This window comes from Myotis yumanensis, unplaced genomic scaffold, assembly GCF_028538775.1.
Source record: "Myotis yumanensis isolate MYYU_CA2020_CCGP unplaced genomic scaffold, mMyoYum1.0.hap1 SCAF_20, whole genome shotgun sequence".
NCBI lineage: Eukaryota > Metazoa > Chordata > Mammalia > Chiroptera > Vespertilionidae > Myotis > Myotis yumanensis.
Genome location: NW_027223771.1, coordinates 3,036,816 through 3,064,320, shown reverse-complemented (window position 1 = coordinate 3,064,320; position 27,505 = coordinate 3,036,816). Strand labels below are relative to the sequence as shown.

General features: G+C 47.9%; 1 long non-coding RNA gene across 1 annotated transcript in view; it reads right to left on the bottom strand.

Moving 5' to 3' along the window:
- Window positions 1–952: 952 nt before the first annotated feature.
- LOC138998445 (uncharacterized) overlaps window positions 953–27,505 on the bottom strand; it is a 269,512-nt gene continuing 242,959 nt past the window's right edge. The window contains exon 3 of the long non-coding RNA XR_011469165.1: window positions 953–978. This is a non-coding gene — a long non-coding RNA (uncharacterized lncRNA). The remainder of the gene's footprint in view (window positions 979–27,505) is intronic.

Sequence of the window (27,505 nt, the reverse complement as noted above, 5' to 3'; positions counted from 1 at the left end):
GACAAGCTTCTAGCCAGCTTATCAGTAAAGACAAAGAGAGAAGAACTAAATTATAAACATCACGACTGTGAGAAGCAGTATCACTTAGGATTCTACGGATATTACAGAGATAATATGGCAATATCATAAACAACATCATGCCAATACATTCAACAACTTAGATGGATTTGGTAAATTTCTCGAAAGACACAAACGACCAAAGCTCATTGAAGAAGAAACAGGTCATCAGAATGGCCCTGTCTCTGACGCAAAAATTAAATTTATGGTTAAAAACTTCTGCAAAGAAAACCCCAGGCCTACACAGCTTCAGAGTTGAGCATTACCAAACATTTAAGAGAGAGAGAGAAAACACCAATTCCTCACAACCCCTTCCAGAAAACTGAATAGAAAATAACATTTCCCAACCTGTTTGATGAGGCTAGCATTACCAAAAGACCAAATTCTGACAAACAAATTCCCCAAAAATAGTCTCCTCAACCAAAGAAGCAAAAATTCTAGGTAATATCTTAACAGACTGGAACCAACAATTTATACAACTGGTAACACATCATCATGACCAAGTGGGATTTAAGGTTGCTTTGTAAAACTTCAAAGATCAATCAATGTGATTTACTACAATAACAAACTCCAAACTGTACATTATGTAATCATTTCAGCACATGGAAAAATAAGCATTTAGCAACCTCCATTTCTGATAGAAATTTTTCAGCAAACAAAGAATTAAAGGGGACTTGCTCAACCTGATAATGAACATCTATAAAAACGTATAGCTAACATCATATTTAATGGTGGACTAAACATTTTCCCCTTAAGAACAGGAGTAAGACAAGAATGTCTACTCTGACAATATTAATTCAACATCATACGAGGGATCCAGCCAACCGAATAAGGCAAGAAAAAGGTATAGATGGCGCCCAGATTGGAAAGGAAAAAATAAAACTGGATTTACTCACAGATCACGTAGGAATCTGATGCAAGCTACAAAAAAAGAGAGAGATACAAGAGTTAGTCAGTGAGTTATAAAGACTGCAGGATATACGATTAGTAGACAAAATTTATAACTAGAAATAAATTAGCAATGAGTAAACAGAAACTGAAATTTACCAAACGATACCTTTACAAATACATGTGAAAGACCTTATGCTAAAAATGATGTTCACGCAAGTATACATGTGTCAAAATTGAACAAATTGTATGCTTTTAATGCATTCAACTTATTGTCTGTTATTAGACCCCAAGAAAATGTTTTAAAAAAAGTTATGGTAAAACCATCTGTTGCATATTATCCTATCATATCATTTAGCCTTCACATGTTACAAATACATGACTCGTCTCCATATTAAATCCTTCCCTGTTATTTGTTTTATTACCCCATAAAAATTAAAGAGCGTACAACTGCAACCAATATGGATGCGTTATTTCTCCAGAGGACAGTTCCTCACAGTGTGAGGAAGAAAACCGCTCTAATCATCACCTCATCACAAAACAAAGGGAAGAGAATTCCGTCTTTTGAATCACCCCTTAAAGCAAATAAAACTTAACAGACTGCGACTCAGCAAAGAGACTTTCCTTTAATCAATTTTTAATATGCTTTTATTTTTTATTTTAGAGAGCGAGGAAGGGAGAAGGATAGAGAGATAGAAACATCGATGAGAGAGAAGCATCGATCAGCTGCCTCCTGCATGCCCCCTACGTGGGATTGAACCTACAACCCCGGCATGTGCCCTGACCGGGAATCAAACCAGTGACCTCTTGGTTCCTAGGTCGATGCTCAACCACTGAGCCACACCGGCCTCACAGGAAAGAGACTTTCTTGACCAGAATTGCTCATATGCCCATCCCAAAACTCTACCAGAAGGACAGATCCCCATGCCTGACTTATGGTAAGCAAAGTTACCTGGGGAACAACCTAACTTTCCCCTGAGGGGTCCCGGATTGCGAGAGGGCGCAGACCAGGCTGAGGGACCCCACCGGTGCGTGGATGCACTGGGCCTCTAGTAAAAATATATTTTAAACGGAAGCAAGGGGAGGGAGGGAGGAAAAGAGAGAGGAAGAGAGACAGGAAGGGAGGGAGGGAAAAAGGAAAGGGAAAAAAAAACTCTTTGCACCACGCCGTCTTTTCTGTCTTACACCCCATCCCCTCCTCCATCACTGATAAATCAATCGATACACCTTCCCAATAGAGATGTGTGGAATGGCTCTACAGTAAACCGTAACCATCATCTACTCTTTCCATTCAGCTCCTAGTTTGGTCCTTCCAATGCATAGGCGGGGATCCCTTTGGGACAACTAAACGGCAGCCCTCCCCCTCTCCACCCCCTCCCACCCCCCCTTGCATTGCAGCTCTTGGGGACCCAGGACACCAGCACCCAGGATGGTTCTGATAACCCAGAAGTTTTCACGAAACTCTGGAGCTTCCTATCGACCGGGGAGCCTGATTGTATCTCTCGTGGCGCCATGAAACGTGTTCAAGAGTAAGGAGGCCGCCCTAACCGGTGTGGCTCAGTGGATAGAGCGTCAGCCTGCGGATTCAGGGGTCCTGGGTTCGATTCCGGTCAAGGGCATGTACCTGGGTTGAGGGCACATCCCCAATAGGGAGTGTGCAGGAGGCAGCTGATGGATGTTTCTCTCTCATCGATGTTTCTAACCCTCTATCCCTCTCCCTTCTTCTCTGTAAAAAAATCAATAAAATACATATATTTTTTTAAAAAAGAGTAAGGAGGCCTGGGGTCGCGGACTCTGAGTATCGGCCGCATTGCTGGTGAAGGAGCTGTTTGGAGAGAGTGAGGCTAAAACCCGCCTCCCATGTTTACACAGTGAGCGCCCCGCACCAGCACTCCTTCGCTTACTGACTCCTTCAGCGGGGAGATTCAGGATGAATAAGGGTCTCCCAACGGCCCTTCCCCGCCATGATTCAGCCCGAAGAGTTAATCAGCCACCTTCAAACCCCCTCCTGCCCTGAACAGACATTTTTTCCATTTTTCCACATGGGTGAACACGAAGAAATAATCCGATAGATTTTTCTTCTCAATTAGGCCTCTTGTTTGTAAACGGAAAGAGTGCTCAGGCCGCTCAAGCTCGCTGTGCACCGCACATGGCCATTCTGCCCGGGCGTATTGGCCTGGGAGAGAACGGATGGTTTTGTTCTATTCCTCAGGCTCCTGGTGTGTGCGGGGCCATTCAAGCAATTGAAGCAATTGGGTACCTCCCTTTCTTTTCTTTTCTTTTCTTTTCTTTTCTTTTCTTTTCTTTCTTTTTTTCTTTTTCTTCTTTCTTTCTTTCCTTTCTTCCTTCCTTCCTTCCTTTCTTTCCTTTCTTTCTTTCTTTCTTTCCTTTTCTTTCTTTCCTTCCTTCCTTCCTTCCGTTCGTCCTTCCTTCCTTCCTTCCTCTTCTCTTCTCTTCTCTTCTCTTCTCTTCTCTTCTCTTCTCTTCTCTTCTTTCTCTCTCTCTCTCTCTCTCTCTCTCTCTCTCTCTCTCTCTCTCTCTCTCTCTCTTTCTCTCTGATGTGGGCCTCCCACTACCAGACCTGCCCAGGTGGGTGAGTAGCCCGAGCAGTGAGGGCATGTGAGTGAAGAGGAGGATGAGGGGAGGGACGGGCTGATGGTCCTAGAGACAGATTCCCGCCTGTTCGCTTAGATTCTGCAGGAAGAAAAACGCCCAGCCTTGTGACCACAGAGGTTGTGAACCACTGGGACTTCAGAAATGACCATGGAAAGATCTGTGTAACATAAAGAATCAAAGTACTGTTCAAGCTTCTGGCAAAAGAGAGAGAGAGAAGGGAGAGAGGGAGAGTGGGAGGGAGGGAGGGAGGGAAGAAAGGAAGAAAAGGAAGAAAAGGAAGAAAAGGAAGAAAAGGAAGAAAAGGAAGAAAAGGAAGGACCCACCCACTGGTGTAGCTCAGTGGTTGAGCGTCAACCTATGAACCAGGAGATCACAGATCACAGTTCGATTCCCAGTCAGGGCACATGCCCGGGTTGCAGGCTTGATCCCCCCCAGGGGAGGGGGGGCATGCAGGAGGCAGCCAATCAATGATTCTCTCTCATCATTGATGTTTCTGATCTCTCTCTCCCTCTCTGAAATCAATAAAAATATTTTTTTAAAGAAGAAAGGAAGGGAGGGAGGGAGAGAGAGAGAGAGAGAGAGAGAGAGAGAGAGAGAGAGAGAGAAAGAAAGAAAGAAAGAAAGAAAGAAAGAAAGAAAGAAAGAAAGAAAGAGAGAGAGAGAAAACAGAGCCAGAGAGATAAGGGCATTCAGATTACATTCTAAGGAGGCTGGTTGTCAAGGCTGCAAGGAACCCCAGGCCCAGACAGGGTCTGAGGGACAGCCTTAGGCACACTCCTGCCTTCCACCTTCAGGCGAGATTGTGTTGGATTTGGGCCAGAGATCAGGTGAGGTTACAGGTATGACACAGGCAGGCAACACATGAGAACATCACATTAGCAGTCTACCCTGATCTCCATGGACCAACATGGCAAGGGACACCCCAAAAGTGTGATCCCACCAGGGAGCTATGCCCTGTGTGAATTCTCGGCATTCAAGGCTCCCTTTGGTCAGATCTGTGGCATTTTCGTGGCTCTGTCTGGATTAAATGGCTTTTCATTGCCAGGGGGTAGGAACAGATCGGACCTCATTCTCCTGTGACCAACCCCTTTCCTCCTCCCTCGGCCACCTGTTTTGTGGGTCCCACCCCATCAAGGAATGAGAGTCTGTCCTCATCACCAATTTCCCAACATCCAGTGTCAACCCTGTCCAGCAAATCTGCAACAGTGAAATGAGGCAGAGAGATTCGACACGAAATCCTTTCTCTTTTTTAAAAATACATTCTTATTGATTTCAGAGAGGAAGGAAGAGGGAGAGAGAGATAGAAGCATCAATGATGACAGAGAATCACTGACCGGCTGCCTCCTGCACGCCCCACACTGGAGATCGAGCCCACAACCCAGGCATGTGCCCTGACAGGGAATTGAACCATGACCTCCTGGTTCACAGGTCAACTCTCAACCACTGAGCCACACTGGCCAGGCTCCTTTCTCTTTTTCCTTTTTTTACTTCATTGACTCCTAGAGGATGCGTTTACTGAGCAAGAGTTTACTGAAGTCCTACTATGTGCAAGATCCATGGGAAAGACCTCTGCCATTCAGAAGTTGAAAGAAAACTGATCTCGCTCTACATTCAACCTGGAACCAAATGAGTCTCCGACTGTGAAAATAAGATCTTGCTTTTTAGGAGGTTTGTTGGACAAGGACCAGAAGTCCTATGTGTTCCCCACCACCTCTTCTCCTTGACTCTCCGTCTGCACGCGTGAACCTGGCCTGAGACCAGACAGATGGCCACGTGTGCGTGTGTGCACGCTGGCCAGAGCATTCGTGGGAGCTATTTGCTTGGGAACAAATTCTGGTCGTCGTCAGGAGCTAAATCAACTGTTTGCTGCCAGTCCAGGCGTCACTGAAACAAGACCCTGTTCATTCCCTTCGAGAGGGACTGGCCACAGCTGGTCCCAGAGGAGAGGCAAGTAGATGGTCTTAGCAGGAACGCCTCCGCTCACAGCAAAACACCCTTATGCGGGGGGGAGGGGTCTCAATGTCCAGTTTACCCAAACCCAACAGCTCCTGGGCTGTGGCCTGGGCTCAGGGGGTCAAAGTGCTTGCTTTCCATTGCTCTCAAATGACAAAACCCAGAGAGATCGATGAGGGTTAAAACCATACCATTTTTTGTTTGTTTTTTTGGGTGTGTTTTTTTTTTTAATCTTCACCCAAGGATATTTTTATATCGCTATTTTTCAATTTATTTTTTAATTGATTTCAGAGAGGAAGGGATAGGAGACAAGAGAGATAGAAACATCAACGATGAGAGAGAATCATTGATCGGCTGCCTCCTGCACGACCCACACTGGGAATCGAGCCTGCAACCCAGGCAGGTGCCCTTGACCGGAATCGAACCTGAGACCCTTCAGTCCCCAGGCCGATGCTCTATCCACTGAGCCAAACCAGTTAGGGCTCCATTGATTTTCAGAGAGAGTGGAATAAAGAGGAGAAGACAGAGAGAAACATCAATGTGAGAGAAACACTGATTGGTTGCCTCCTGCACAAACCCTGACCAGGGCCCAGGCCGGGGAGGAGCCTACAACCAAGGTACAGGCCCTTGACCGGAATCGAACCCGAGACCCTTCAGGCTACAGACTGACACACAATCCACTGGGCCAAACCGGCTCCGCTGGTACCATTTGTTTTAAAGGATGAATGTACCCTTCAGTGATGGCGTACGTATTACGGGTTAACTATGCACATTTTGCATCTCAGTGTTTTTTGTGTTTTTAAACTGCACCCTGATGTGGACTCCTACCTCTGTCCAAATCACCAAAAACAAATAAAACAATAAAATACAATAAAGCAGGAGAACTGCATGGGCGGCTGCCTCCCAGCCCCGGGAGACACTCCGCCCACCCCTCGCACAGCAGGTCCTCTTTGGTGACTTCCCCGGGCTCCTCCCCTCTACCCCTCAATTATGAAATCCACCAAACTCTCCAGGGAGGACGACCCAGAAAGAACAAACCTGGCAGCCAGAGACAGAGGGATCAATACCTTCCGAGTCCAAGGGCGTAATGGGCCCTGTAGGTCCGTTAATTATCAAACAGAAATTCTGTTTCAAGAAGGGGAGACTGCATTTTAATAGAAGCTCTATAATTAGCCGGTTCTGTCCCTGGCTTCCTCGTCGTTTTCATGTCTGTCTCCCTTCACCTTTCTTTCCTTTAACAACGTTCGCGTGTAAAATGGCTCACGGAATCGCTCTGCTTCTAATTATTTACCGGAACAGCCAACGAACGGAGAGAAAGATGACGAAGTAACACAGATGGTTGCAGGGGCTGGGTGGCCTCACCGCTGTGTCCTTCTCACACCTGTGTACGTTTTGTTTCTTTTCTAGTGTATAATTTGTAAGTATGCACAAAACACTGGCCTGGGTTTTATTTTATGATGATGTTAGATGTTTGGTCTGTGAGTTTGCTTTGATATAGACACACAGCCCGGCCGGTGTGGCTCAGTGGTTGACCTATGAACCAGGAGGTAACCTTTCGATTCCTGGTCAGGGCACATGCCCAGGTTGCGGGCTCGATCCCCAGTGTGGGGTGTGCAGGAGGCAGCCGATCCATGATTCTCTCTCATCATTGGTATTTCTATCTCTCTCTCCCTCTCCCTTCCTCTCTAAATTATATATACATATATATATGTATATATGTATATATATGTGTGTGTGTATATATATATATATTTTTTTTTTTTTTTTAAGTTAACATAGACACACACTTTGCTCAGCCCTCAGTAAAAAGTGGTTCCACGCTGGCCCAGAAGTCACCATTTGCCTAGATGGAGCTGGTGTGACTTGTGTTGGTTGGGGGTGGGGGTGGGGGTGGGGGATGGGGAGTGTCTGGTAATCAAAATGTAAAACCAAGAGGAGGTGGGAGTTTGGATGCCGACTCTACAGCAGGGAATAATTGAGAAGGAAAAAAAAAAGTCCGATTCTGGGGCAGCAAATGAGAAATGAAATCCTCAGTTGGGCCAAAATAAGAGGCAAAATTCCCCAGGATAAATCAGGGTCAAGGCCAGTACAATCTAATGAAAGCAGAATATTCACAGTGAGGGAAATCACCACTCATGTGTCATGTCCTCAAAGCTGAAATTGTTAGGCCCTGGCCGGTTTGGTTCAGTGGATAGAGCGTCGGCCTGCAGACTGAAGGGTCCTGGGTTTGATTCTGGTCAAGGGCACATGCCCGGGTTGTGGGCTCGATCTCCAGTAGGGGGCGTGCAGGAGGCAGCCGATCCATGATCCTCTCTCATCATCACTGATATTCCTCTCTCTCTCTCTCCCTCTCCCTTCTTTTCTGAAAGCAATAAAAATATATTTTTTTTAAAAAACAAACTGAAATTGTTGACTCCCCTTTCTGAAAGCCGGTCTTACTGATGTGAGATCCGGAGTTCAGCATCAGACACCACAAACCTTGTACCATGAATAACAGGAGCTCCATACTCTGTAGACACCTGACCTCCTAGAGTGTATGAAAAGTCTCCTTTTTAATAACGGAGAGAGAGCATGGTCTGGTGTCCGAGCGAAGGGAGGGGAGGCAGCAGGTCCCCCCATGGTCCCCCCATCTCCTCGGAGCCACACCAATGACCATTCCCATCGAGTCGCCATGACTTAGTGATCAAAACAGGATTATGGGTGACATGGTGTGGTGGAACCTGAAGACATGACGAGGGACCAAAAATAAATGTTTGAGGGGTGACCATTTCCTCGTCACTAAAGGAGCCCAGCCAGTGGCTTCCGTGGTTAGGGAAAGACCAAAGAACCCCAGGGCCTCGTCAGAGCCGGGGAACGACATGTCAACCATCTCCCAGGGGTTCCCTTTAACGGTAACACCAAGCGTAGATGCGACCCACTGGCCGCTGCCGCATATCCTAATACGTTTTCGACAGAAACAAGCCAGCCCCCACTTTGACGGGACACATTTCCGATGTGATGCTGTAGGAAACGGAGCTCGGTGACCCATCTCCAGCACGGTCAGCTTTGGATGGAATTTGCTGAATTTCCCCAGGGCAAGCAGAACGTAGGCAGGAGGGAAGAGGATGTAGGAACAAAGAACTGTGCACCTGGGCCAGCATCTTGGTGGAAACCCCCTTCCCCCACCCCCCAAGGCGTCTGCCTCAGCTAGACACGGGGAGGGGGAGGCAGCTAGAAAGGGCATAGCCCCATTTTATATTTTTTTAAATATATTTTATTGATTTTTTTACAGAGAGGAAGGGAGAGGGATAGAAAGTTAGAAACATCGATGAGAGAGAAACATCGACCAGCTGCCTCCTGCACACCCCCTACTGGGGATGTGCCCGCAACCAAGGTGCATGCCCTTGAGGGAATCGAACCTGGGACCCTTCAGTCCGCAGGCCGACGCTCTATCTATCCACTGAGCCAAACCAGTTAGGGCACAGCCCCATTTTTTAAATGGCCCAATGGGAGACAGCAAGACCCAGGTGACGTTATAAGGAAACAGGTGACCGAATAGAAGTCAGCCAATGAGGAACCTGAGGAGGGACTCTCGCGTACTAGGATACATACTGCCTGTGCTGGCTCGCTCAAGAGTATATTAAAAGTCTCCTTTTTGCCATACTTCCGTCTCCGAGTCCATAATTTGAATCCAGGCAGGTGAGCTATTTCTCACAAGGGGAGGGGGCCCTTTCTCTAGGAGTCCAGGGCTTGCATGGGGCAGGCATGGGACAGCTTCCTTTCGGTACAAGCAAAGGGCAAAGTCCAAGGTCGCCTGTGTCAGGCTAGAGCAGCGGTTCTCAACCTGTGGGTCTCGACCCCTTTGGGGGTCGAAAGACCCTTTCACAGGGGTCGCCTAAGACCATCGGAAAACACCTATATGATTACATATTGTTTTTGCGATTCATCACTATGCTTTAAATATGTTCCATTTGTAGCAATGAAATTGGGGGGTCACCACAACATGAGGGACTGTATTAAAGGATCGCGGCACTAGGAAGGTTGAGAACCACAGGGCTAGAGATTCAGAACAAGATGAATGTCTGTTCTCCGAGCAGCAATGGTTCCTGGGAATAGACGCCGGCGTGGTTTACTGGCCCATCTTGGAGTTTATTAGGGCTCAGCCCGTGTCAGGACTTCCGCTGTAAGAAACTCATATTTTCTGGGTGGAGGGATCGACCATAAAATTAGGCTGTTCTTGAACCTGAATCTTTGATAGCCCGTCCCTGTTCAAGGTCACAAGAGGAGAAACTAAAGAGAGAAGGACAGAGATAAAGAGATGGAAAGACCACCCCATGGCTTTGGGATCAGAATTCCAATATTTACGCATTTATCTCAGCAGGTTTTTCTTATTATAAAGCTCACCTTTTTTTCATAGTTTTATTGATTTTTAGTGAGAGAGGGAAGAAAAAAGAGAGAGAGGGGGAAGCACTGATGAGAGAGTGACATTGACTGCTGCCTCCTGCACGCCCCTTACAGGGGATCTAGCCCCGAAACCTGGGCATACGCCCCGATGCGGCACTGAACTGGCAACCTTTCGGTGCCCAACCAACTGAGCCACACCAGCCAGAGCGTTAAGCTTCTGTTTACTATGGGACATATATGACAGAGAAATTACAGGTAAAGTCAAATTCACTTTTCCTCTCTACAGCGGCCACACCCATATGTCTACAAAATGACCGGGTCTTCACCTTTTCATTTGCTACTCAAGTCACCTGAGGAACATGAGGGCGAAGGCTGCATAAAACAGCTGTCACCAACCCGTGGTCCACGGCCCACGGGTGGCCCGTGAGGTCCAAAGGTTGGCGAACGCTGGCATAAAAGCCAAGAGAGAAAAAGGTGATGGTAGCCCTGCCCGGCTTGGCTCAGTGGATAGAGAGTCAGCCTGCGGATTGAAGGGTCCCAGGTTCGATTCCGGCCAAGGGCACGCGCCCGGGTTTCAGGCTTGATCCCCTAGTGGGGGGCATGCAGGAGGCAGCCAATCAATGATTCTCTCTCATCATTGATGTTTCTATCTCTCTCTCCTCCCTTCCTCTCTGAAATCAATAAAGAAATATATATATATTTTAAAAGTAATGGTATTCTTACTTGTTGAATTTCTCACCATTCTTTTTACCCCCCTTTGGGTGATCATGAGCCATTGGGAGACTTGCGTTAAGGGAAATTTGGATGCTTTTCTCCAGTTAAATAAAATAAAATAAAAATACCAATGATTTTGTTTGCTTGCTTTACTCAGACCAGCCTCAAGAAAATGGTTTAAATGTGTTAAAAGTGCTTCCAGGGCCCTAACCGGTTTGGCTCAGTGGATAGAGCGACGGCCTGCGGACTGAAAGGTCCCAGGTTCGATTCGGGTCAAGGGCATGTACCTTGGTTGCGGGCACATCCCCAGTGGGGGGCGTGCAGGAGGCAACTGATCGATGTTTCTCTCTCATCGATGTTTCTAACACTCTATCCCTCTCCCTTCCTCTCTGTAAAAAATCAATAAAATATATATTTTTTTTTAAAAAAAGTGCTTCCGGGGCCGCGAGGGCTCACAGAACATCGTTTGTGAGGGACCCGTCGGAAAAGGCCCCGTCTTGCCGGAACGCCCCTGACAGAGAGAAACCCTCGCTGAAATGACACCACGGCTCTTTTAAATGGATTTTCAAATTCTCCACCTTTGCATTTCATCATGAGTGTTTCAGGGAAATTATCCTGAGATGGTGCCAACCAATGGCTGCAGACTTCAGGTTGATAATTGCTCTTACTCATGTCGGGTTCCCAGAAGGCCAGACGGGGAAGTCGATGCCTGGCAAGTCGGGGTTGGTGATATACAGGAACCGGCGTTTTCTTGTTCAACACGCACCCACACAGGCGTGCGTCTGCAAGCAGCGATGGTCATTAAGCGGACCATGATGGAAAGTGGAATCTTTGCATTTTAAGAACTGGATCTGGATCTGGTCCCGTTGGCTAAAGGACTATGGTTTCTTTTTCCTAGAAAATTGGCACAGCTCTGTGTGGCTCTGCGGATAGAGCATCAGCCTGCAGACTGAAGGGTCCCGGGTTCGATTCCGGTCAAGGGCACAGACCTTGGTTGCAGGTTCCCCGGCCCTGGGCGGGGCGTGAGCAGGAGGCAACCAATCAATGTGTCTCTCTCACATCAATGTTTCTCTCGGTCTCTCCCTCTCCCTTCTACTCTCTCTAAAATGCAATGGGGAAAAAAAAACATCCTTTGGGTGAGGATTAGCAGAAGGAAGGAAGGAAGGAAGGAAGGAAGGAAGGAAGGAAGGAAGGAAGAAAATTGGCATGATCTAACCTTAATTTTATTTTTGCAAATGCCTCTCCCATTTTTTTTCAATTCCTCTCTCCAAATAAGAGGCTCGCTTCTAGCCACAGAGTGCATATATGATTAGGGTAAAAACGTGCATACCCATACCTACACACAACCCCATGGGCGTAAATATACTCACTTCTTAAACAAATAGGGCCCTAACCGGTGTGGCTCAGTGGATAGAGCGTCGGCCTGCGGACTGAAGGGTCCCAGGTTCGATTCCAGTCAAGGGCATGCACCTTGGTTGCAGGCACATCCCCAGTAGGGAGTGTGCAGGAGGCAGCTGATCGATGTTTCTCTCTCATCGATGTTTCTAGCTCTCTATCCTTCTCCCTTCCTCTCTGTAAAAAATCAATAAAGTATAATAATAATAATATATATATATATATATATATATATATATATACACATACACACACACACACACACACACACACACACTCACTTCTGTCTTCATTAAGCGATGTGGTTTCAGAGCTGCAAGAGATCTCAGGAAAACGTTACCAAAGGACCCTCCACTATCTTATGTGGAAGAACAGAAGGCTTTGGAGCTAATGAGTTTGCTTTAGTTGAGCCTGAATTACACGAGCCTCTTGAGGAAAATGGCTCAAAAAAAGAATCATGCCTCCACCCCCCTACACACACCCAAAAATAATACCTGTTACAGATGCTACCTGTGGCATGTGTTGATGAACCTGACTTTTTAAAATAAGAAGAAAAAAAAACACCTCACCTGAGGATATTTTTCCATTGATTCTCAGAGAGAGTGGGAGAGAGAGGGAAAGACAGAGAGAAACATCAGTTGGTTGCCTCCTGCACGCGCCCCCGACAGGGGCCCGGGCAGAGGAGGAGCCTGCAACCGAGGTACATGCCCTTAACTGGAATCGAACCCGGGACCCTTCCGTCTTCAGGCTAATGCTCCATGCACTAAGCCCAACTGGCCAGGGCGAGCCTGACTTTTTTTTAACTCATCTAGTCAACAGAAATGATTAATTGCTGTGGACGACAAAAGTGTTCACGCTGAAATTTTATCAGAATATTGCTTGGAAGGACCATTACCATAAGATTATCTTGTGCCATACTGTAAGGATCTTTAGTACTCTGCCTAAATGTATATATAAAATTTGATAACTTATTGGGCAGGAGCCTAAATAAATTTACCATGTCTTCTATATCAATGGTGATGAGATGCCACAAGAATAATAACATTTGGAGATCATTCTACAATCCACCAAGAACCTTTACCTGTGGTATTTCTTTTTTAAAAAAATATATTTTATTGATTTTTTACAGAGAGGAAAGGAGAGGGATAGAGAATTAGAAACATCGATGAGAGAGAAACATCAATCAACCGCCTCCTGCACACCTCCCACCGGGGATGTGCCCACAACCAAGGTACATGCCCCTGATCAGAACCAAACCCAGGACCCCTCAGTCCACAGGCCGATGCTCCATCCACTGAGCCAAACCAGCCAGGGCTATAGTATTTCTTTAATTACAGTTATCTTCACCCAACACCAAAGATGCAAAGTTCAAGAGCAAGAAATTTAGATATCCCAGTGTTATCATCCCCACTTCATTGTTTGGAAAATCAGAGCATTTCATTTTCTTAAGAGAAAAAAATCCAGATTTTCAAAGCATAAATCAGTGTATCCTTGCCTATGCTATCCTGTCTTCCTGTTAGCAAACATTCTCATTGATAATATATTTTCAGTAGAAAAAGTGACTGTGGTTCAGCAATCTATAATAATAAAAGCGTAATATGCAAATCAACCGAACGGCCCAACAGCGGAACGACCATCCCGACGACCACGCTATGACACCCAATGGTGCCAGGCCAGCCAAGGCAGGTGCGATGCGATTGGTGGGGGGCCCTGTCATCGCTCTATGATCGCCCCAATGAGGGAGGCCCAGGCTACCCCGCAGCAGCCCTTGTGGTGGGTGGGCGGGGCCTCCCTCTGTGGGGGCAATCCATCGTGGAGCCCTGGCTGAGTGGGCAGGGCCTACCTCTTTGGGGAGATCGATGGCGGGGCTCCCGGACTGTGAGAGGGCACCGGCCAGGCTGAGGGACCCACCCCCCCCTCCAATGCACGAATTTCATGCACCGGGCCTCTAGTTATGGTTATCATTGTTGTGGTAAGCCACTATTACACAGCTCTGGGCCACATCTGCTATGTACAGGATGTGAAAATCTGCATGGTAGGTACCATCACACCACGTTCGGTGTCAAGCGACCAGAGACTCAGGACAGTCAGACGATGTCTCTAGAGTCACAGAGTCTGTCAGCGGCAGAAGCAGGATTGGAACCTGGGTAGCTCGACCCCAACTCAATTGTTCTTAGCTCTTTGCTGTGCTAACTTCATGATAAGACAAGGCACATGTCCCCATAAGATCCTAGCACATTGGAAACAGAAGCAAAAACAGAAATCAATGCTCAAACCCCCCAAGGTTCAGTTAGTATAGAAGAAAATCTATTTTAAAATATATTTTGATTTCAGAGAGGAAGGGAGAGGGGTAGAAACATCAATGATGAGAGAATCATGGATCGGCTGCCTCCTGCACGCCCCCTACTGGGGATCAAGCCTGCAACCCAGGCATGTGCCCTTGACCAGAATCGAACCTGGGACCCTTCAGTCTGCAGGCCGATGCTCTATCCACTGAGGCAAACCAGCTGGGGCAAGGAAGAAAAAAGAAAAGTTCACGAGGAGTGTGTGTGAGTGTGTGCGTACGTGTGTGTGTGTGTGTGTGTAAGTGTGTGTGTGAGAGAAAGAGAGAGAGCGGGGGAGGTAGGTATGTGTATATATAAAAGATATACCATTTACATATAAATAATACATATGTGTTATATCTATATTTTATTTCTGGATATGTTGAAAATAACATGGAGAAATATTAAATATCTATTAAAACTTTTTTTCAAAAGAGAAATAACAGATAATATTAGTAAGATCTTTCGCAAAACCCTACAAAACAGGAATTAGAATTTATTTGATAAGTTTGATGCAAGAGACAGATTGCCACCAGCGTTCCAGGCGACTTTTTATCAGGATTTAATAGTTAGAGTTGCTTCATTTCAAGGAAAATGACTTCGCCCCCGGGATATGCAGATTGCTAGAATAATAAGCAACGTTTCCTAACGAGGGGAGGGCCTCTGGCGATTCTTGCAAGAGCAAAAAAATTTCCAGGAATTATCCTTGCTGCTATTATAAATTAATAAATTTTCGCGGTGCCACGCCGCAAATCTTTGGCGCTGACCTCTGTGGGGCCATTAATATCTTATGATATTGATTTCAAAGACCAAGTCCAGAACCTGATGGTAAACCTAGAGGAAGTGTGTCTCTCATGATAGATGCTGGCGTGAGAGTCACCGAATAATATCCAAGTACGTCACCGCGCCCACTGGGGCTCTAGGTGGGCTCAGAGATCACATATGTCCTGTCCAGGCATCTCTGGGCACAGTTCCTATAACCTACCACCTAAAAAATCACTGCTTCCTGAGCCTCTGTACCTGTCACGGGTGAATTAAGTGAAAATCTAGCTTAGCGCCGTTCTGATAGCAAAGATGACTGCCACCGTGCAAATGATTCTTCTCATCAGAAATATTGCAAAGACACTGGGATGCCCTAGCTGGTTTGGCTCAGTGGATACAGCGTCAGCCTGGGGACTGAAGGTTCCTGGGTTTGATTCCTGGTCAAGGGCACATGCCCGGGTTGCGGGCTTGATCCCCCAGTGGGGGGGTGGGGGGGGGGCGTGTAGGAGGCAGCCGATCCATGATTCTCTCTCATCATTGATGTTCCTCTCTCTCTCTCTCCCTCTTCCTCTCTGAAATCAATAAAAATATATTTTAGAAAAAATGACAACAGCTCTTGCTGGTTAGGCTCAGTGGATAGAGCATCAGCCTGGGGACTGAAGGGTCCCGGGTTCGATTCCCGGTCAAGGGCACATGCCCGGGTTGTGGGCTCGATCCCCAGTGGAGGGCGTGCAGGAGGCAGCCGATCCATGATTCTCTCTCATCATTGATGTTTCTCTCCCTCTCCCTCTCCTTCCTCTCTGAAATCAATAAAAATAAAAATAAAAAAGCAGTGGTCCCCTTTCTGCCTCCCCCGCACCCTCCCCTGCCCCCAGTTTACTGCCTTGAACTATGACTTTCATTCACAGGCTGCTAGCTGTGTTTTGCAACCCTGATCCTTTCGGAGCAGCGGTTCTCAACCTGTGGGTCGTGACCCCTTTGGGGGTCGAACCACCGCTGTTTCACAGGGGTCGCCTCCGACCATCGGAAAACACATCTATAATTACATATTGTTTTGTGATTAATCACCGTGCTTTAATTCTGTTCCATTTGTAACAATGAAAATACATCCTGCCTATCAGATATTTACATGACGATTCATAACAGTAGCAACATGACAGTTATGAAGTAGCAACGAAAATAATTTTATGGTTGAGGGTCACCACAACATGAGGAACTGTATGAAAGGGTCGCGGCATGAGGAAGGTTGAGAATCACTGAGTATCAAAACTAGACAGCAGTAGATATAAATAGCCAGAAGCATGCTTAGGAACGGGCCGGTCAGTAAGCCGCCTCCTCAATCCTCTCAATGTCAGGGGGAGACGGGGACTTGTCTTCCCTTTCTCATCGTGGCTATCAGCCCCCCCAGGCCACTCTCCCCAAGGGGCCAGCCTGGGTCAGCATGGGAGACACACGTCCTCCCGCCTGCTCATCTTTTTTTTCTGTCACTTTTACTCATCCTCTCTGCTCTCCCTGCAGGCTGACCTTTCACCAATGTTGCTTCTGCTTCAGAGACGTCCTGTGGTAAAGAAGAGGGCAGAGGGCGGAGCGCAAAGGCCAGCGGAGCCGGAAGGCCGTGTGGGGACCCGGGAGCCCTGTGCCACCTGCCCGAGGCGAGAGTTCACCTGCCCTTGGCCGTGGGAGGCGCAGGGGGTCAGCCCCCACCTCCCATGGCTGCGGCTACACTGAGTTTCTTACTATTCCCCCAGGAGAGCACAGCGAACAGTAAGAACATGGTTGACTCATCTGTTTGCCGTGGGATATTTTGGGGAATAAGGATCAGCAACTATCTGGGTAACTTGGAGGGAGATGGGGGGACACAAATCAACTAATTGACAGGGCTGGTGTTGGTCGTTGGAAAATGTTCTGTCCAAGATTCGTATTTGCCGTGTTGGTGCAATCTCTCAGGTCGGCATCGATGGAGGAGCAGGACTGAATGGGCCCCGTCATGGAGTTTGTTTGAATGAAAATCATTGCGGTGTCTGTCCACAATGCCGTTCCTAGGAGACAAGGGATTCTGGGTGGGTGAATGACTCCCCTGAGCCATTTTTTAAAGAATCAGCAATAAAATAAGCATACGAGGCCCTCTCCACGTGCTTCTAAAGGTTGTTGTGGGAACACAAGTGAGATCATGCAGATCCAGGCACCTCAGAAAAACTGCAAAAACGCTTACAGAGGGCACATGGGAATTGGGTGGACATCATTCACCAATTCTTTTTGTTTGTTTAAGTTTCAGATGATCAGCCCTAGCCGGTTTGGCTCAGTGGATAGGGCGCCGGTCTGCAGACGGAAGGGGACCAAGTTCGATTCCCTGGTCAAGGGCCGGTACCTCGATTGCAGGCTCCTGCCCTAGTCAGGGGGGTGCGGGGGGGAGGCAACCAATTGATGTGTCTCTCTCAAATCAGTGTTTCTTTCTGTCACTCCCTCTCCCCTCTGCTCTCCCTAAAAATCATAGGAAAAAAATATCCTCGGGTGAGGATTAAAAAAAAAAGTTTCAGATGATCAAAAACAGAGGGGATTCCAAAATGAGGAGAGGGCCAATAAGGACTGATTTCTGGGGCCTAACACAGTGAGAGAAGCTGGCCCAGCGGGCGATGGAGAACTCGGTGTTTGTGGCGTCTTGAGTGAACCTGAAGTCTCTGAGCAGGCATGTCTGCTTGCTCGTGTCTCTGAACAGCAAGCAATCTTCAGAGGCAATGAGCTGGCTCACAGCCCACAGGGGCAGCCCCGGGGACTATGAGGGGTGACACCTCTCAGGCCCTGATCACTCACTGACAGGTCTCAGGGGACTCTACGTTCAGCTGTGATCTTGGCATCGTCTTTGAATGAGAGCAACAGGCATCATCAAGCTTCTGCATGGCCATCGAAGAATGCAGCAGAGAAAGAGAGAGAGAGAGAGAGAGAGAGAGAGAGAGAGAGAAGGAACTTCTCACTCGGTTGTGGGAACACCCAGCTCACGCTCTGAGTTGGGCTTAGCTCAGAATGCTGCACGTGGAGTCGGCCAGGAGACCCGGGGGTTGCGTCTTAGGACTGGCTTAGGCAGGAGAGCTTGGAGAAGGCTCCATCCCACCTCCCCTCAGTGCCTCCTGCTTACTACTTTTTAGATAGATAGATAGATAGATAGATAGATAGACAGACAGATAGATTTCAGAGAGGAAGGGAGAGGGAGAGAGAGAGAGAAACATCAATGATGAGAGAGAATCATTGCTAGGCTGCCTCCTGCAAGCCCCCTACTGGGGACCGAGCCCATAACCGGGGCCAGTGCCCTGACCGGGAATCGAACCGTGACCTCCTGGTTCATAGGTTGATGCTCAACCACGGAGCCACGCCGGCCAGGCATGCATACTTCTTTTCTGCACCACGTCACTGGCCTTCCCATGACGGGTGTTGAGTCTGCGATCGCTGGCATTCTGGCATTCTGGCATGTGTCCTGTTACCATTTTTGCTTTGCAGTGCTTTCCTTTTGTAGAAGAACCTCTTTAAGGAAGAAAATGGAAACAGCTCTTCAAACCGCCCTACATTGTGCTGCCACCCCAAACATTTGCTACGTGAAGACACCTGCATTGGAGTCTATCTCAGAAGTGTGCCCTGCAACCCACTGATGTATTTTATTGATTCCCATATCACGTGCCTTTCTAGATTACTGCCAGTTGAAAAAAATGATTTAATATTTCCTAGGGCAGTGGTCAGCAAACTGTGGCTTGCGAGGCACATGCAGCTCTTTGGCCCCTTGAGTGTGGCTCTTCCACAAAATACCAATCTCTGCACATGGGCCAAGGAGTTTCAATCGCACTGTACGTGTGCGCCCGCACGTGGTATTTTGTGGAAGAGCCACACTCAAGGGGCCAACGAGCCACATGTGGCTCGCCAGCTGCGGTTTGCCGACCACTGTACTAGGGCAAGTCCTCCTTAAGTATGCTTTTCTCGGTGCGTTGGGTTATTCCCACTCTTCATTCATCCAATGAACTTTCTAATCACATAAAGAAGCATCATAGCCCTGGCCGGTTTGGCTCAGTGGATAGAGCGTTGGCCTGCAGACTAGAGGGTCCCAGGTTCGATTCCAGTCCAGGGCACATGCCCAGGGTTGTGGGCTCAATCCCTAGTAGGGGGCGTGCAGGAGGCAGTCAATCAATGATTCTCTCTCATCATTAATGTTTCTATCTCTCTCTCTCTCCCATCCTCTCTGAAATCAATAATAGATTTTAAAATAATAAAAAAATAAATGCTGTCTGATCCCATTTCTTTGTCTTCTAGGCTTTTTCTTGATGTGTTAGTTTTTCTTTCTCTTTTTATTTTATGATATTAGCACACCCGGGTTATTTACCCACCTGGAGTTAACAGAATTCTATAAGCTTCTGAAAAAGACAATTAGTAATTGTAATGAATGCTTCATTTTATTTAACATAAATTTATAGAGAGAGGTCTTATAATTTCTATCTCTACCCTTGTCATTAGGCCGTGTCTCAATTCTAATTTTATTTGTACTATGGATTTGATTATCTCGGGAGAATTCTAGAGGCATGTCTGGAATTGTTTCCCTTATAATCTCTGAATGATGAACTCATTTCTTTTGTCTTATTTAATAACTAGAGGCGCGTTGCATGAAGAGATTCGTGCAATAGACCTTCCTTCCCCTGGCTGCCGGCACCGGTTTTCCTCCGGCACCCGGGACCCAGGCCTTCGCTCCGGCCGCAGCGGAGAAGCCTAGCCTCTTTAGTCTTCAGTCATCTTCAGTCTTCAGTCTTCACTCCGTGCCTGCATATGCAAATTAACTGCCATCTTTGTTGGGTTAATTTGCATACTCATCCTGGTTGGCTGGTGGGCGTAGAGGAGTGACACCAATTTGCATGTTTCTCTTTTATTAGTGTAGATGCTATTAATTTGCTTTTTACTGCAGTTTTGGAAGCATCCAATAACTTTCATGAGTAGCTTTTCATTTTTGCTTTTAAGATCATTATATTTATAACTTCGTTCTTGACTTCACAGATACTTAGAATAGTAATTGAAATTTCTAAATAGACTGATTTAATTTTCATCACCCATGTAAGTTTTTTTAAATGGGGGAGGGGGTATTTTATGACTCAGAATATGATTCTTTTATCCCCCTTTAATTTTTCAATAGATGCCTGAAAAGCAAGTATTTTTTTATAAGCAGGGTATGAACATTGTGTTTGAGTTACTTTTCATGTTATCCCTAATGATCCTGTGAGCCTCGTAGGGCTAAATGATTAGCAATAGAATCATCGTAAGGGGTTTGTTTGGACACTGTGCATACCCAGGTAGCTTTATTTCTTTTTTTCCTTCTCAATTTGTATTTCTCTTTAATTCCAGATACAAACACTGGCGATTCGTGGTTAGTGGAATAGTGGTGTTTCTGTTTTCATACACAGCTCTATTTTGTGGGAACCCATATTCATACATGGCAAGTCACATATTCACTCTAGACTCCCTAGTTCAACCAGAGACCTAAAGGACCCTCGTTAGCACCACTCCCACCTAGTGGCCATTCTCAGAATCACAAGCAGAGGTTCTCTGCATTAAAATCACCATCTGTAGGTTTTGGGTCTTTAAAATGTAGTAATCTGATTCATAAATGGAAAGAATCATAATAATATCCTAGAAAAATATTTCACTACAACAGAAGGATAATAGTCGTTTCACCCTGTTGTATTACATTTTAGACTGAATTAAATTCCAACACTTAAGTTCCAGAATACTGTTTGTTTGTTTATTTTCCTTGAAGGGTTGAGAGAAGTAAAATCGAACTGAAACTAGATGTGTCATCTATTCTGCACAGACAATAAAACACCGAGGATGAGCTCAAATGCCTGTATAGAAATCCTTAGGAATAAGCCCTTTTGGTTTTGGGGGGGGGGGGGGGGGGGGGGTTAGATTATTCTTCTGCATTTCAGTAAACTTCTCCACTCAGCTTCTCCTGATCACCAGGTTACGTTTGATAACATGACACCTTCGGTGATGCATATGACAGCCGCAGTGGCCCCGTTACGTGGTTCTCATGTGAAAAAAACAGGGAGGAGACAGCAGCCTTTATGCACTGCAGCATCTATCGGCACAATAACCCATTCCACTTACGAGACTGATGGTGATACCACAGGGCATCGGTCTAAGGACCGAGTGAAAGGAACATTTTTATCTTTAAGAAGTGCTTTAGCTACATCCCGAGTGGGTGCCCAATAGAAGAAACAGCTCAAACGTGTATTTCCAGTTCATTTGTACAATCAGCTCAACCGCTCACAAAGCTAGACACCCTTCCCGGGGCCTTCTCGCATCTGCCTGCCCATACGTTAACTTTCCAACTGAGAACATCATTCCTCACACCATCATGCTGGCAGGGGTCAAATCGCCCAATATTTTAATCTCTCCTACGGATTCCGAAATAACCGGGCTTGTATTGCAAGGCCCGCCGATGAACAGGAAGCTTTTCACCAAGATAACACGACGTATTTACCAACAGTAGCGTTTTCTCATCTGAGCTGGGGCCCGCCTTCAGAATTCTCCTCCAAAGGAAGGCGGCAAAGCCTGCCCCAGTTGCATCTTAAAGGTGTAAATAAAAGCAAAAACGTGGCGGAGTTATGGCCCCGAAATGAAAAGATTGTAACACAAACAATTTTTTAGTTGCTTTGCATGTTGAGCCTTTTAATGTTTTTGGTTTTGTTTTCTAGGTTTCTTTTGTAGTTGAAGAAATGTAGTTTGGGGCTAAGCAAAATATATATATATATATATATATATATATATATATGAAATACATAATATATATAATATATATTCATGTATATATAAAATATATTTTATATATAAAATATATATCTATAATAATAAAAGCTTAATATGCTAATTAGACCAGAAGTCCTTCCAGATGAAGCCAGAGCTGTGAGGGAAGCCCGGGTCCAGGGTGCCAGAGGGAAGCCGGTGCCAGCAGCCGGGGGAAGGAAGGCCTACTCTTGCACGAATTTCGTGTATCAGGCTTCTAGTATTCATATATATATATATGAAACAAGACATATGCCCAAAGAATCACTTTTAAAATAGAAAGCAACAAATAGTAGCAGAAAAAGGGGAGGGGGAGAGAATGACTGGATGGGGGGGGAATTACTAAATTAATCGCATTAATTTATAAAATGGACAGAGCTGGTCCCGCTGAGGAGGCGGCCCCTCCCCTAGCCAGCTCTTGCCACCAAACTCCAAGGCATTCTCTCGTACCCCCCCCCCATCCCAGCCACAGCAAATCGCTAGAAATAAAGATATTCAATTAGCCGTATAACAACAGAAAATGAGAGGCATCCGATTCACTGTCTTTTATGGAGGCATCTCATAACATAAAACGATGATAAAGACTCGGGTGGAGGCGGATCTGTGCGCACATCTATAAATTAATAAAACATTAACTACAGCGAAGACGCGGCGGCGGCAGCTGGCATTTGGAGCGCCTCGCGGTGCCTTCCTGCTCAGAGACCCGGGGAAGTGCTGGCTGGCGGGCCTGAGACCCAGCAGCTGCAGACAGTGGGGTCCTCCCCCGACGCAGGCAACCCCCCCCCCCCCCCCCCCCGGCGGCCTCATGGGCACTGGGATCGGGCCTCTGCTCCGTGGACAAGGGCAGCCTTGGCGGGGCCACATGCAGGCGGCGGAAAACAGGCCATACGCCCAACTTTAAATGCGTCGAAGGCGCCCGAGGGATGAGGGCAGCAGCCCCTGGTGGGTTGTGGCTATTTTACTGGTGCCTCTTCAAGGGAAGGAGCATCTTTAAGACCGGAACCAGACCCAGGAGGCTGCACACCCACCCCCCAGCCAATGAGAACTTATTCCAAAAGCCTATGCAGCAGCCGCATGATTCTGATGCTGATTAGTCGTTCTCTCTCACCTGCAAATAATCACATTTCAAGAGTGTGCACCCTGCACATGAGACACCACAGAGAGCGAGGATTTTGTGAAATGTTCAACTCGCCTGAAGGCCCACGTGACAAATTCTTAAGGGACCTCAGACCTCCTACCTCCCAGATCAAGCAGTGAAGTGTTTCCAAGCATTTAGCATGAGCACCAAGTGGTGTCGGGTGGAACCAGAATGAGCCAGGCACTGTTTTGCCTTTAAAGTCTTAAAGGTTCAAGAAAAAGAGGCACACAAGCCAGGAGCAAGCCACCCACGGAAGGAGGTGGAGGAGGAGGAGGCCGGCGGTGCCCCGGCCCCTGCCCCCGGCTGTCACACACAGCGCTGTCCTGGGGAGCCCTCTCGGTGACATCCTTGCCCCCGACCCCGGCTGCGGCCCTCCCCCTCGTCCCATTGAATAGAAACAGATTGTTTGGGGCTACAATACCGCGGGGCCTCGCTCTGACCTGCGTGATACGGCGACACGGCGCGGCTCCAGTTTTTACATACAGCTGCATAAAGCAATTTTCATGGAAATCTCTAGGTGACGCAGCCCGCAGTTGGTCTATGCCAGGGACACGTACGCAGGAACCCTTACGTTGGACAGAAGATGAGACGCGGGTCTTGTTTTTCGGAGGCCTCTCCCGGCGCCTGGGATGGCGTCTGGGTTAGAAAAGCAGCCGCGTCTGTGCACCTCCCCCCCGGGGAGAATGCCCATCTTTGCCTGCATATCACCTGGGCTGCACAGCCTGGAATCAGAAAAGACCTGCCTGGCAAAGAAAGGAAGTTTAGCATGAAAACCAACCCTCAGCCCAGGCCGGTTCGGCTCAGTGCATAGAGCGTCAGGCCTGCACACCAAAGGGTCCCGGGTTCGATTCCGGTCAAGGGCATGTACCTCGGGCGCAGGCTCCTCCCGGCCCGGGCCCTGGTCGGAGCTCGTGCAGGAGGCAATCAATTCACCGTGTTTCTCTCACATGGATATTTCTCTCTGTCTTTCCCCTCTCTCTTCTACTCTCTGTGAAAAAAAAAAAAAGCAATGGAAAAATATCCTCGGGTGAGAATTTAAAAAAAAAAAATCTCTCCTACATATGTAATACCCTTTGTAATATTTTAAGCAATAAAAAAAAAGGAAAAAAAATTTTTAAAAATAAAATCTAAAAAAAAACTGCCCTAACCGGCTTGGCTCAGTGGATAGAGCGTCGGCCTGCGGACTCAAGGGTCCCAGGTTCAATTCCGGTCAAGGGCATGTACCTTGGTTGCGGGCACATCCCCAGTAGGAGGTGTACAGGAGGCAGCTGATCATTGTTTCTCTCTCATCGATGTTTCTAACTATCTATCCCTCTCCCTTCCTCTCTGTAAAAAAATCAATAAAAAATATATATATTTTTAAATCAACCCTCAGATGAGCAGGGGGAGTCAGACTCCGGTACCCTGACTCCTGGAAGGTGCAGGGGATGCGAGCGCACAGCCCCGGTGGCCCCAGCGGCCCCACCACTCCCATCGGGGCAGCCAGGCCGGATCACCAAACCCTCAGCAGGTGGAGAGGTTTCCAGACATCAGTTCTGCAAGAGGCACCTTCCCCTGAGAGCTGGGAGCAGGCAGCCGGGAGCGGGGAGCCCGGGAGCCCGCGCCCAGACAGTGACAGGACTTAGCATCCACCTGCAGCAGTATCCCAGGCTCTCCTCTCCATCGAAATGCATCCCTACCCCAAGGAGGCTCCTTCCTCCGACATGTTCTCTTAAGGTGACCGGGTCCACACGGCTCAGGGCGCAAGAGGTCACCCCAACCTGGCCCGGGATGTTTGCTTATGCAATCTTTCAATAGCTCGCCCTTATCCCTTGCGGCGTGGTGTCAGCAATACAGGTGCCGCCTGCCTCGGCCTACTGTTTGCCGCGGAGGCCTGTCGAGCGGGCGGGAAATATTACAGGGACGCGGGGAGATACACGCAGGAGTGCGACCTTTCGAGGCACTCCCCACAACCAATCTCATCAAATTAAAGCGCTGTGTATTTCCTTAATAATCTCTGATTAGGCCGAGGCGATGAGTGGGCACGGACAGCCGCCATTGCTATGCAGCCGGATGCGTGCTCCGCCACCAGCCCGGCGTCTGGGAATAAGTGAGCAAAATGCTTTAATTTGATAGGGTTAGAATCCTGCAGGCTCCGGGGTCAGAGGGCCCCCACAGCTCCCCGCGCGCGGAATATGCAGAAATAAAAAAGTAAATTGCTTGCATCTGCTGCGGGCGGCGGGGAAAGCGATCTGATTGGGCCGGCCGAGGGCTCTCCATCTCTTTTGGGTTAGAGAGAGGGTTTTAGAGCATCAAAAGCTTGTAATTGGAGTAATTCCGAATTAATGGACACGCGCGAGCACACGCACACACACGCACACAGGACATTTGGAGGCAGCTGTTGGCAGACGCCTGCCTGTTTAGGAATGCTTACAGATTGCAAAGAAAGCGACTTTAAAAATAATCTCTTCCCCTCCACTCCCCTCCCCCACCCCCACCCCCCCCAACGTGGATCCTAACTACGGGTTTGAATTTGACAACAGGTAACAGGTATGACATTCTTATCCGGCTCATCCTCCTGCCACAAAGGACCTACATCTCTACTCGCCCGCATCTTCCGGAAATGGACATGCCCTGCATTCTTCCTGCATAAAAAGAGGGTTGGGGACCCGCTTCCCCGGGGTCCCTGGGTCCCGCCCTGGTGTGTGAAGTGGGATTTAATCTGCGAATCTGATCAATGAGACTCAAAGGTGGGACGGACAGGCGGGGGGGCGCAAGGTCTCTGGGGCACAAGCCCGTTCAGTTTCACGCAGGGTGTCTGTCGCCTCGATGGGTGCCCGGGACCCTGTTTGGGAACCGGCCTCACGGATCGCGTGCGGCCTGGCTTCTATTTGCTGTTTTTTTGTCTGGCGTTCTCCGCCAGCGAGGCCCAGGTTGCGTTTGGACTTTGCTTTCATTTTATTTTACTGGATTGGCTGACAACAGCCTGCAGATCTCAATCACACCGCCTCGCCCCATTGTCCGCAGGCTCTGTCCTGCACTAAAAGCAATGGGGGGGGGGGGGGCTCCCCTGGCCGAGAGTAAGCCCCCCAAGGAGGGAGAGATACAAGTACTGAAACCCAAAGAGGGCCGAGGGGATCCATCCCGCAAGGCCAAATTTCAAGAGCTCTCTCTCAGCTGGGCAGTGGTCCAGGCAGACAGTCTTGGACAGACAGACGGGATCTGAGCAGAAGGTTCCCAAACCTCTTGGATGCGGTCACCTTAAAGGGACAGTCCCCCCCCTCCCCCCGCCCCAGGCTCCCCTGACATCTCGTTAGTAAACAATGGCCAAATGCAAACTATTTCCCCATGTTCTTACTGCTGCCCGAGCCTCTCTGACCACATCCCAACAGCCGTTCCGTGCAAGCATCCGGCCGAAAGAGTTGCTACTGCCATTAACAAGCTAAACATATTTTACATGTCTGATTTTATTTATGCATACACAGACGCGCGCACAAACTCGGACACACACACACACACACACACACACACGTGTAATTTTATTTTAATGTGGGCAAATCGATCGATTTGATACCAGGCCACACAAAAAGAACTCTGCGTTCACTGCTCCCCGGTTCCTGCCGTGACACACGGACACAATGAGTCTTTTTAATTTCCCCGATTCAGGCGGGGTCCCTCGGGGCTGGCGATGGGGGTGCCCTGACTTGGTTTCTCTATTTGCACGACGAGGCCTTTCCTCCTCCGTAAGGTTCTGCCCCTGGCCGAATGGCTGGGCCCGGTCTCTACCGTCCTGACACCTCCTTTGTCTGCCGGGCACTGCCGCAGTCTATCGGAAGGTATTTGTCAACCATTATATGTCTATTAAGAAGTAGTCAATCACCCTGGGCCCCCACAGCCGGGCCTCCGGGGCCCGACTATTGACGGGGAGCTGTCGATATGCCATCCAGCCCTGCTTCTCAGCAAAACACACAGTCACCTGGGCCGGGTGATTGTCTGCGAGCCGGTGCAGGCCCGCTTACAGCCCTGCCTCTGATGGCGCCGCTCTCTGAGCTGAGGTTCGCTTGGAATGAATGAACGCCTTTTTTTGAAAAATCCGAATAAAGGATCCTTATTAAGATGCTATTGAAACTGGGCGGGGAGGTCGAGAGTTCATATAATTAAGAATCTTAGGGGAGGACGGTGCATGGAGGTGGGTGGCAATTACTCCTGGGGAAAAAAAATATGGTAAAGGCGGAAGCTGTACGATCGGAAGGGACACTTCACATTATCGGGGTGGTCATTCGTACCTGGAAACGCTCTCCTGCCCACCGCCTCGGAGCCTGGAGGTATTCGCCTCATTCAGGACAAAAGGGCGAGGTGTTCACCCACACTTTCCCATGCACGGTGCGTTTACAACTCTTACTGTGGGTTTTGTCATTATAAGCATGAAGGGCTTGTCTTTTCTGAAGAGAAGAAAGACTGGGACGTGTGAATGTCTTAAACTGAA